At 41.7% G+C, this 13,542-nt stretch overlaps 1 protein-coding gene and 1 long non-coding RNA gene across 44 annotated transcripts in view; one reads left to right on the top strand and one right to left on the bottom strand.

Moving 5' to 3' along the window:
- TCF7L2 (transcription factor 7 like 2) overlaps positions 1–13,542 on the top strand; it is a 157,931-nt gene that overhangs the window by 10,035 nt on the left and 134,354 nt on the right. The gene's annotated exons all lie outside the window — the stretch shown is intronic.
- Positions 7,645–13,542, bottom strand: part of LOC140106800 (uncharacterized) — a 30,442-nt gene continuing 24,544 nt past the window's right edge. Inside the window, exon 3 of the long non-coding RNA XR_011850860.1 lies at positions 7,645–8,035. This is a non-coding gene — a long non-coding RNA (uncharacterized lncRNA). The remainder of the gene's footprint in view (positions 8,036–13,542) is intronic.

Here is a 13,542-nt window from a genome sequence, read left to right as displayed (position 1 = left end):
AGAGAATAGATGTGATCCGGGCAGGGACAGATGTGCTGGTCATAGAGACAAGATGTGACCCGGGCAGAGACAGATGTGCTGGTCATAGAGACTTGATGTGACCCGGGCAGAGACAGATGTGCCGGTCATAGAGACTAGATGTGATCCGGGCAGAGACAGATGTGCCGGTCATAGAGACTAGATGTGACCCGGGCAGAGACAGATGTGCCGGTCATAGAGACTTGATGTGACCCGGGCAGAGACAGATGTGCCGGTCATAGAGAATAGATGTGATCCGGGCAGAGACAGATGTGCAGGTCATAGAGGCTAGATGTGACCCGGGCAGGGACAGATGTGCCGTTCATAGAGACTAGATGTGACCCGGGCAGAGACAGATGTGCCGGTCATAGAGACTTGATGTGATCCGGGCAGGGACAGATGTGCTGGTCATAGAGACAAGATGTGACCCGGGCAGAGACAGATGTGCTGGTCATAGAGACTTGATGTGACCCGGGCAGGGATAGATGTGCCGGTCATAGAGACTAGATGTAATCCTGGCAGAAACAGATGTGCCGGACATAGAGACTAGATTTGATCTGGGCAGAGACAGATGTGCCGGTCATAGAGGCTTGATATGATCTGGGCAGAGACAGATGTGCAGGTCATAGAAACTAGATGTGACCCGGGCAGAGACAGATGTGCCGGTCATAGAGAATAGATGTGATCCGGGCAGAGACAGATGTGCCGGTCATAGAGACTTGATGTGACCCGGGCAGAGACAGATGTGCCGGTCATAGAGAATAGATGTGATCCGGGCAGAGACAGATGTGCCGGTCATAGAGACTAGATGTGACCCGGGCAGGGGTAGATGTGCCGGACATAGAGACTTGATGTGATCCGGGCAGAGACAGATGTGCTGGTCATAGAGACTAGATGTGACCCGGACAGAGACAGATGTGCCAGTCATAGAGACTTCATGTGATCCGGGCAGAGACAGATGTGCCGATCATAGAGATTAGATGTTACCCGGGCAGAGACAGATGTGCCAGTCATAGAGACTTCATGTGATCCGGGCAGAGACAGATGTGCCGATCATAGAGATTAGATGTTACCCGGGCAGAGACAGATGTGCCAATCATAGAGACTAGATGTGATCCAGGCAGATACATATGTGCCGTTCATAGAGACTAGATGTGATCCGGGCAGAGACAGATGTGCAGGTCATAGAGGCTAGATGTGACCCGGGCAGGGACAGATGTGCCGTTCATAGAGACTAGATGTGACCCGGGCAGAGACAGATGTGCCGGTCATAGAGACTTGATGTGATCCGGGCAGGGACAGATGTGCTGGTCATAGAGACAAGATGTGACCCGGGCAGAGACAGATGTGCTGGTCATAGAGACTTGATGTGACCCGGGCAGGGATAGATGTGCCGGTCATAGAGACTAGATGTGACCCGGGCAGGGATAGATGTGCCGGTCATAGAGACTAGATGTGATCCAGGCAGAAACAGATGTGCCGGACATAGAGACTAGATGTGATCTGGGCAGAGACAGATGTGCCGGTCATAGAGGCTTGATATGATCTGGGCAGAGACAGATGTGCAGGTCATAGAGACTAGATGTGACCCGGGCAGAGACAGATGTGCCGGTCATAGAGAATAGATGTTATCCGGGCAGAGACAGATGTGCCGGTCATAGAGACTAGATGTGATCCGGGCAGAGACAGATGTGCCGGTCATAGAGACTTGATGTTATCCGGGCAGAGACAGATGTGCCGGACATAGAGACTAGATGTGACTCGGGCAGAGACAGATGTGCCGGTCATAGAGACTTGATGTGACCCGGGCAGGGATAGATGTGCCGGTCATAGAGACTAGATGTGATCCAGGCAGAGACAGATGTGCCGGACATAGAGACTAGATGTGACCCGGGCAGAGACAGATGTGCCGGACATAGAGACTAGATGTGACTCGGGCAGAGACAGATGTGCCGGTCATAGAGACTTGATGTGACCCGGGCAGGGATAGATGTGCCGGTCATAGAGACTAGATGTGATCCAGGCAGAGACAGATGTGCCGGACATAGAGACTAGATGTGACTCGGGCAGAGACAGATGTGCCGGTCATAGAGACTTGATGTGATCCGGGCAGATACAGATGTGCCGGTCATAGAGAATAGATGTGACCCGGGCAGAGACAGATGTGCCGGTCATAGAGACTAGATGTGATCCGGGCAGGGATAGATGTGCTGGTCATAGAGACTTGATGTGATCCGGGCAGAGACAGATGTGCCGGTCATAGAGACTAGAGGTGACCCGGGCAGGGATAGATGTGCTGGTCATAGAGACTAGATGTGATCTGGGCAGAGACAGATGTGCCGGTCATAGAGACTAGATGTGATCTGGGCAGAGACAGATGTGCTGGTCATAGAGACTTGATGTGATCCGGGCAGAGACAGATGTGCCGGTCATAGAGACTAGATGTGATCTGGGCAGAGACAGATGTGCTGGTCATAGAGACTTGATGTGATCCGGGCAGGGACAAATGTGACGGTCATAGAGACTAGATGTGATCCGGGCAGAGACAGATGTGCTGGTCATAGAGACTAGATGTGATCTGGGCAGAGACAGATGTGCCGGTCATAGAGACTAGATGGATGATGTCATAGAGACTAATGTGACCTGGACACAGACACTATCTGGACAGCAGTGGTATATTCTATCATTGTATTCCTATGGGTTATGACTGTATCTCATTGTAATCATAAAATTGTGATTGTAGCATCTTGCATTGTATTTTGATGGATTCTGAGTGTAAAATCACTTATTATATGTCTATGGACTGTGAGTCTTCCTCATTGTATTTTTCAGGACTACACCTGTGATACCTGATTGTGTTTCTGTGAACTGTGATTGAATCTTATCATTGTAAATCCATAGAATCTGACTATAACATCTCTTATTATATATCTACAGACTGTGACTATAACATCACTTATTATATATCTACAGACTGTGACTATAACATCACTTATTATATATCTACAGACTGTGACTATAAAATCTCTTATTATATATCTACAGACTGTGACTGTAACATCACTTATTATATATCTACAGACTGTGACTATAACATCTCTTATTATATATCTACAGACTGTGACTATAACATCTCTTATTATATATCTACAGACTGACTATAACATCTCTTATTATATATCTACAGACTGTGACTATAACATCTCTTATTATATCCACACACTGTGACTATACCATCTCTTATTATATATCTACAGACTGTGACTATAACATCTCTTATTATATATCTACAAACTGTGACTGTAACATCTCTGATTATATATCTACAGACTGTGACTATAAAATCTCTTATTATATATCTACAGACTGTGACTGTAACATCTCTTATTATATATCTACAGACTGTGACTATAAAATCTCTTATTATATATCTACAGACTGTGACTGTAACATCTCTGATTATATATCCACAGACTGTGACTATAACATCTCTTATTATATATCTACAGACTGTGACTGTAACATCTCTTATTATATATCTACAGACTGTGACTGTAACATCACTTATTATATATCTACAGACTGTGACTGTAACATTTCTTATTATATATCTACAGACTGTGACTATAAAATCTCTTATTATATATCTACAGACTGTGACTGTAACATCACTTATTATATATCTACAGACTGTAACTATAACATCTCTTATTATATATCCACAGACTGTGACTGTAACATCACTTATTATATATCTACAGACTGTGACTATAACATCTCTTATTATATATCTACAGACTGTGACTATAACATCTCTTATTATATATCTACAGACTGTGACTATAACATCACTTATTATATATCCACAGACTGTGACTATAACATCTCTTATTATATATCTACAGACTGTGACTATAACATCTCTTATTATATATCTACAGACTGACTATAACATCTCTTATTATATATCTACAGACTGTGACTATAACATCACTTATTATATATCTACAGACTGTGACTATAACATCTCTTATTATATATCTACAGACTGTGACTATAACATCACTTATTATATATCTACAGACTGTGACTGTAACATCTCTTATTATATATCTACAGACTGTGACTATAACATCACTTATTATATATCTACAGACTGTGACTATAACATCTCTTATTATATATCTACAGACTGTGACTATAACATCACTTATTATATATCTACAGACTGTGACTATAACATCTCTTATTATATATCTACAGACTGTGACTATAACATCTCTTATTATATATCTACAGACTGACTATAACATCTCTTATTATATATCCACAGACTGTGACTGTAACATCTCTTATTATATATCTACAGACTGACTATAACATCTCTTATTATATATCTACAGACTGTGACTATAACATCTCTTATTAAATGTCTACAGACTGTGACTATAACATTTCTTATTATATATCTACAGACTGTGACTATAACATCTCTTATTATATATCTACAGACTGTGACTATAACATCTCTTATTATATCCACACACTGTGACTATACCATCTCTTATTATATATCTACAAACTGTGACTGTAACATCTCTGATTATATATCTACAGACTGTGACTATAAAATCTCTTATTATATATCTACAGACTGTGACTGTAACATCTCTTATTATATATCTACAGACTGTGACTATAACATCTCTTATTAAATGTCTACAGACTGTGACTATAACATCTCTTATTATATATCTACTGACTGTGACTATAACATCTCTTATTAAATGTCTACAGACTGTGACTATAACATCTCTTATTATATATCTACAGACTGTGACTATAACATCTCTTATTAAATGTCTACAGACTGTGACTATAACATCTCTTATTATATATCTACAGAATGTGACTGTAACATCTCTTATTATATATCTACAGACTGTGACTATAACATCTCTTATTAAATGTCTACAGACTGTGACTATAACATCTCTTATTATATATCTACTGACTGTGACTATAACATCTCTTATTAAATGTCTACAGACTGTGACTATAACATCTCTTATTATATATCTACAGACTGTGACTATAACATCACTTATTATATATCTACAGACTGTGACTATAACATCTCTTATTATATATCCATAGACTGTGACTATAACATCACTTATTATATATCCATAGACTGTGACTATAACATCTCTTATTAAATGTCTACAGACTGTGACTATAACATCTCTTATTATATATCTACAGACTGTGACTATAACATCACTTATTATATATCTACAGACTGTGACTATAACATCTCTTATTATATATCTACAGACTGTGACTATAACATCTCTTATTATATATCCACAGACTGTGACTGTAACATCTCTTATTATATATCTACAGACTGTGACTGTAACATCTCTTATTATATATCTACAGACTGTGACTGTAACATCTCTTATTATATATCTACAGACTGTGACTATAATATCTCTTATTATATATCCACAGACTGTGACTATAACATCTCTTATTATATATCTACAGAATGTGACTATAACATCTCTTATTATATATCTACAGACTGTGACTGTAACATCTCTTATTATATATCCACAGACTGTGACTGTAACATCTCTGATTATATATCTACTGACTGACTATAACATCTCTTATTATCTATCTACAGACTGTGACTATAACATCTCTTATTATATATCTACAGACTGTGACTATAACATCTCTTATTATATATCCACAGACTGTGACTGTAACATCTCTTATTATATATCTACAGACTGTGACTATAACATCTCTTATTATATAACTACAGACTGTGACTGTAACATCTCTTATTATATATCTACAGACTGTGACTATAACATCTCTTATTATATATCTACAGACTGTGACTATAACATCTCTTATTATATAACTACAGACTGTGACTGTAACATCTCTTATTATATATCTACAGACTGTGACTATAACATCACTTATTATATATCTACAGACTGTGACTATAACATCTCTTATTATATAACTACAGACTGTGACTATAACATCTCTTATTATATATCTACAGACTGTGACTATAACATCTCTTATTATATATCTACAGACTGTGACTATAACATCTCTTATTATATATCTACTGACTGTGACTATAACATCTCTTATTATATATCTACAAACTGTGACTATAACATATCTTATTATATATCTACAGACTGTGACTGTAACATCTCTTATTATATATCTACAGAATGTGACTATAACATCTCTTATTATATATCTACAAACTGTGACTATAACATATCTTATTATATATCTTCTGACTGTGACTATAACATCTCTTATTATATATTTACAGTCTGTGACTGTAACATCTCTTATTATATATCTACAGATTGTGTCTGTAACATCACTTGTTATACTCCTATGGATTGTGACTGTAACATCTCATTGTATTTCCTTGGACAATCAGATGTTTAATTGTCTATGGAGCATCTTTCTCTGTGTTTCTATGGTCTCTCTATATACGGTCTGTATAATATAATCAGTGCTCGGAGTGGAGCGCGCTGTATCTGTCATGTTATAAAACTTTATAGCTGTGGATTTGTCGCTGTGACATGGAGACCTGTAATTTAAGGTCATTTGTGGATGAGATGGTTAATTTTACAACTTGTGCCTTAATAGGTCTGTGAATATATAAAAAATAGACTGCCTGGGGGGGGGGGGGGCGCGACGGGAGGATTGCACAGGCCGTAAATCTAGGGGGGGTTTATTTACAGCCTATAAGCGAGGATATCTGACGCCACACGCTCCTGGGCAGGTTTAAAGGGAGTGTGTCAGGTTTCATTCACTAATTATAAGCGCTTTATAGAAATACTAAAAGCTGCGAGCTCCTGTATAGAAGCGATACATTGTATCAGGTGCACGGTAAGGCGATACATTGTATCAGGTGCACGACCAACGTCACCAGTAAGGTCCAATGACATCACCAGAATGACCCGCCCTGCGGAGCTGACCTCTCCTATTCAACTTTATTCTTAATTAATCCATTTATTTATTGAATTTTTGCTACTATTTTTGGATTCTAGAGATTTTTAAGCAGCCATTTGTGCCTATTGCGGAAATGTCAAGATAAGTCTATGAATCCCATCACTCCATCATCACAGATTCAGTTCTGGGCTCAGACGAGGACGTGTATCGATGCTTGTCATTCTAGAAAGGCAGGATATCATCATTATTCCGCCCAATGTCGCCGCTGCTCTCTAATTTCAGTTTTTCTCGCGTCGGGCGTCAATGTTGTTATCAACATCCATGTCACATGTCAGTGAATTGAAGTGTAGGAATGGGGAAGATATACAGCAACCAGAACAGATGGCATCATATATAGGGCGCAGTGCACACAGGCCTGGCACACTCCGCTCCAGAGATAAGCGGCGCTAGAATATCTGGCAGCTACTTATCTTCTCAGTAGATGAGGTCAGAGTTTAAGGGGTTGAAAATGTGTCTTAAAGGGCCAATGCTCAACATTGTGATATTGTATGTAAAAATGTTAGGACTTTTCAAAATTAAAAATACCTAAACCACATGAACATCTATTGCATATAATATATAACTACGTGTGGGGACCTCTTGTACTGAGATCGCTAGTAGTTTACAAGTCATTTATTTTTTTGTATTGCGATATGAAAAGCTGCTAAATACTTCAATTTATATTGAAAAAAAAAAACTACATAAAGAAAACCCCGTGATTGTCCCCTACAGTGATGAAGCGTCACTTCCTTTTCTTTACTTCTGTTTTCCTAGAAATTCAAAATATAGGACAAAAAATGGAAAAGAAAAATAGCGAAATAAATAAGCGGCGTCGTTCTGTACAAATAACATTGATGTATGTAGTAAGACGAGGGATGTTCTCCAGCGTCCTGTACACGCGGCTCAACTCTCGGCTCCGTCCTCAGATTCTCGCTTTCGCCTTTTGTGTTTGTGTCTTAGCTGTGAACTATAAAAAGTTATTGCCTGAGACTCGTTAAACAAACATGTTGCAATATTTCATTAAGTGAAGCCCCGCCCTGTTTTACAGCTGCCGTCACATGTCAGCTCTGCGGGTGGAGGTGGAAGCGTATTTGTTATCTGGTGTCGATGTGTCTTGCTGCCTTGCTCCGGCCTTGCTGTATTATGAACAGTGACTGCATGTAGTGCACTAATGTGCAGACCTGGTTCTTAATAATCTGGCGCACCCTGCACGCGCCAATCACTTTTGAGAGCACCAGGTTTTTTATGGTGCACTCAGTTTACTGGGTGTGCGCCACAGTTATGTCAGACTTCAAACATAAATGTGGTGCACGCTGCGAATCGGCTTCCGAACGTCCCTTTTGGTGCAGAGTTTTGTGTTGGAGAGTGTTGCACAAAGCAGCCCCAACACAGAACTGCCACAAACGCCTCATAAATACTTGTACAAGCAGTTTGTGTATATATGTGCAACTACGTGTGAAAACAGCGCAGCCGGGTTTATAAATCCGGACCGAAGAGTTGCAGTCGTTGTCCCCCATAAAACTGAAAGACACACAGAAGCCCCATAAAATTGAGAGACACGGAGCCCCCATAAATTGGAAGACAGCGCCCTCATAAAGCTGGAGACACAGCACCCAGATAAATGTGAAAGACACAGTGCCCCCATAACATTAACAGAAACAGTGCCCCCATAACATTAACAGACACAGTGTCCCTATAACAATGATATCCACAGTGACCCCATAATACTGACTTTGTGCCACATAATAGCGAAAGACACAGTTCCCCAATAACAGTGACATCCACAATGAACCCAAAATACTGAAAGACACACTGCCCCACATAAAACTGAAAGACACAGTACCCCCATAAAATTGGAAGATAGAGTCCTTATAAAACTGAATGACACAGTGCCCCCATAACAATGACATCCACAGTGCCCCCATAATGTGCCACATAATAGCAAAAGACACAGTTCCCCCATAACAGTGGCATCCACAATGAACCCAAAATACTGAAAGACACAGTGCCCCCATAATACTTAAGACACAGTGCCCCCATAATACTTAAAGGCACAGTGCCCCCATTACCTTGATAGACAATGCCCCCATAACAGTGACATCCACAGGACCCCCATGATAGTGAAAGATGAAGTGCCCCCCTAACATTGACATAGTGCTCCCATAACAGTATCCGAGTGTCCCCATAATTAGGTGTCCCTTACTTCCATGTCCCTTACATGTCTCACACTCCTCCCCCGCTCGCTCACCTGGCCTCACGCTTGGTGCAGTCACCCGGAGTAATGTGCACTAAAAGGAAAAGCTCCAGTTTGCAAACAGTAAATCTCTGACATATTTGTGCAGTGAATCAGCGGGCGCCGAGGCCTCTCCCATCTCCACATGTAGGGAATTGTAATGAATTGTAATGTCAATGACTTACAGATGCCTCGAGCAGAAAAACCCCCGATAGCAGGACCCCTCGCCATGCAGAGGGTGCTCATAGAAGCGCCATTATTGGAATGGGGAACCATGTACTTACCCCCCTGAGTGGGGGCTCACTCCACTTATTGCCCACCATACAAGGTTACATATGGGGGGACCACCATGGGCTGGGGTCAACCATTGCCCCAGTCCTCCTCCAGCTGTTGGGGAATTTATGGCATCCAGTTATAAGGAAGAAAAATTGTATTTTCTTCTATATGGGATTCAGTCCTTTTACTGCTTTATAAAAGCCTTGAGAGGCCGGGGGTGCGGGAGGGGGGAGATTTCCCACCTGTACAGAGACCGAGTCTTGTACCTGTTCTTTCACTCCATACAAGTCTCTGTGTAATGATTAACCAGGCGGAGGAGAGCAGCGTGTGAGCAGCGACACATTGCGCCATTGTCCAGCCGGCTCCTGTCGCTGTTTATTTTGTGGCTTCTCAGATCATTCATTACTTGTAATGCACTCACATTATATCTGGCTACAGAACGTTAGCCCTCATTCACACAGTAACAAACCTACAGCTGCAGAAACTGCCCTAGCACAGCTCCTATGGAAAAACTAATTGTTGCTACTTGGAAAACCTTAGACCTTGGCTTATATGTGGTTTTACATTACAGCTAAAAGCGGAAAAGCCAAACAATTGTAACATATAAATAATTTGAGGGGTTATAAATAGAAAGGGACAAGTAAAACTTTACAAAATTTCATTCTACACATGTAACATCTCTACATGGCAAAGACATAGAGAAATATCGGGGATTAGGAATTTTGGGGTTGTGTCTGACCCCATGGCAGTGCCCTATAGATTATCATTATTCCTCTGTGGAACTTCTCAATCTTGTTACCATTAGATGGAGCTTTGCAATCTTATATGTTAGGTGTTTTTTTCTATTTCTGGTTGATGTCTTGTTTCTAGTTTTCTAGACTTTTAAGTCTTATCTTTTTGATATGCTGCTTTTACATCCTGTAGTGCTGTGATATGCTTGTTACTAGCCCCTAGTGACAAAATATGGTGAAGGGTCTAGTAGATAGACCAAATTTAGCAGAATGATTGGGATGAATCACTCCCTTCCGATGTGTACACGATTTAATAGAGCGGGGGAGGGGATTCACATGGCTGCTTGTGTCTGCACACCCACCCTTATTTATCATACAGTCGCCTGTAACTAACGCTCTGCACATCACCCATGTTGATAACTCTCCTTGAAGTCAGTGGGGTCCTGCCAGACAAGGCTCTTCTATTCAGGGGCGTAACTTTAGGGGGTACAGAGGTTGCGATCGCACCTGGGCCTAAGAGGTTTAGGGGGCCCTTATGGTGTCACTTTCCCATATGAGAAGACTATTACTATAAACCATACATTATAGTCGGGGGCCTGGCACAGACTTTGCACTGGGGCCCACTAGCTTCTAGTTACACCACTGCTCCTATTGATAGGGTAGGTTAGCAGCAGATAGGCCGATAGTTAGCACATAGCCCAGTATGCATGGAGTCCAACTCATGGAGTCCAGTATCTGGATGTCCTGTACAAGTTTTGGGAGCTACATACAGTGCTCAGCCTCTATGTATTGTGGGATAGGAGACAGACCCTACCTGTTACTTGTATAAGTGCAGCCCATCCCCCTCCCGGGCCCCTGCAGCTGCTGCTGGATGTGACAACCCAGATTATGTAGACGGCTAATAATTGAGTTTTGACAGATCGTTGCTCGGCTCTGGGCTTTGTCTTTCCTTAAGTCGTTTTGCACATTGTATTATTTGGAAGAGACTCTCAGCGGAACATCTGGAACGTGACGCCGAGTGCTCGACAGATTGTACTTTTTGGCCTAAAAGCTTCAATTTTCATGCACATTGTCACTAACAAGTCAAAAATAACAGCCAGCTCTGTGTTCTGCTGTGTCCTGTGTGTATAGAGGAGAATTATGACCGAGACGAGCCGATTACTGAACACAGATTCCCAGAACTGCACTAAACAGATGACGCCTGGACGATCGTCCAATGCAACAAAAACCCCACTCTGGATCCATAATCCGCCTCGTACTTTCTTATGGCTCCCTTGTGTCTGCTGAGGCTACACTTATAGCTGTTCTTGGTGTATGGTAACAACCAGACCCTTTTTTTTTTAAATAAAACTTTATTAGAAGTTGGCCCAGCCCCGCCCCTGCTGTTACAGCCCCACCTCTGGTGTAAGTTCCACACCTCTCCAGACCCTGCTGTTATTATAATCTCACTTTGGCTCTCAGAGCCCCACCTCTGCTGTTAAAACTCCACCCCTGCTATTACAGCACCAACTCTTCAGTTACTACCCCACCCCCTCTGTAGCAGCCCCACCTCTGCTGTTAAAACTCCACCCCTGCTGATGAAGCCCTGCCTCCTCTGTTACACCCCACATCTTGTATTATTGCCCCACTCTGCTCTTACTCCCCCACCCCTGCTATAACAGCCCCACCTCTTCAGTTACTGCCCCACCCCCTCTGTAGCAGCCCCACCTCTGCTGTTACAGCCCAACCCCTTTTGTTACAGCCCCACCTCTGCAGTAACCCCCTGCTGTTAAAACCCCACCCCTCACCACTGTAGTTTTTGTGCCATAACCTGAGCCGGAATTCTGGTACATTTGTCTTCTTCAGTGTCTCCTGTTTTAAACAACAATGTCAGTAATTGTCATAAGTACTTTTTGAAAAAAAAAATGAAACAAACTGTTTCAAAAATTTTGTAAAAATCCCACAGATCAAATATTCCAGGAACAAGTGACAGAATTAGTTTCTGTTTGTTGGTAGATTTATTGCTTGCGCCTATGACCTGCTGCACTGTGTGTAATGTGCAAAATGAGGCGGCATTATGTGTGTACTGAGTAGAATGAGGCGGTATCATGGATGTACTGTGCACTATGAGGCTGTATTATGGATGTACTGTGCACTATGAGGCAGTATTATGGATGTACTGTGCACTATGAGGCTGTATTATGGATGTACTGTGCACTATGAGGCAGTATTATGTGTATACTGTGCACTATGAGGCGACATTATGGGTGCACTTTGCACTATAAGGTGGCATTATGGATGTACTGTGCAATGTGAGGCAGTATTATGTGTGTACTGTGCACTATGAGGCAGTATTATGTGTGTACTGTGCACTATGAGGTGGCATTATGTGTGTACTTTGCACTATGAGGCGGCATTATGGATGTACTGTGCACTGTGAGGCAGTATTATGTGTGTACAGTACTGTGCACTATGAGGTCACATTGGGGAAGATTTATCAAGCTGTCTGAAAGTCAGAATATTTCTAGTTGCCCATGGCAACCTATCACAGCTCCCCTTTAAAATATTTATGAGCACAGGTAAAATGAAAGCTGAGCTGTGATTGGTTGCCATGGGCAACTAGAAATATTCTGACTTTCAGACACTTGATAAATCTGCCCCATTATGTGTGTACTCTGCATTATGAGGCGGCATTTTGGATGTACTGTGCACTGTGAAGCGGTATTACGTGTGTACTGTGTATTATGAGGTGGCATTATGTGTGTACTGTGCACTATGAGGCGGAATTATGTGTGTACTGTGCACTGTGAGGCGGTATTATGTGTGTACTATCCACTGTGAGGCAGTATTATGTGTGTACTGTGTACTATGAGGTGGCATTATGTGTGTACTGTGCACTATGAGGCGGAATTATGTGTGTACTGTGCACTGTGCGGCGGAATTATGGGGGTACTGTGCATTATGAGGCAGTATTATGTGTGTACTTTGCACTATGAGGTGGCATTATGTGTGTACTGTGCACTATGAGGCGGCATTTTGGATGTACTGTGCACTGTGAGGCGGTATTATGTGTGTACTGTGCATTATGAGGCGGCATTATGCATGTACTGTGCGGTATTTTGGGTGTCCTATGCCTTTAATTATGGACTCTCACTCAGCTATGGAGGGTGTTGGGTGTTGTTATTTTGTACATTAAGTTCGGGTTATTTCTGTATTTGCTGTTACGAGTGGCGACTTGGATGGGATTAAAATTGA

Source organism: Engystomops pustulosus, chromosome 11, assembly GCF_040894005.1.
Source record: "Engystomops pustulosus chromosome 11, aEngPut4.maternal, whole genome shotgun sequence".
Lineage (NCBI taxonomy): Eukaryota > Metazoa > Chordata > Amphibia > Anura > Leptodactylidae > Engystomops > Engystomops pustulosus.
The sequence above is the reverse complement of the archived record's forward strand: the minus strand, read 5'-3'. Positions and strand labels throughout refer to the sequence as shown.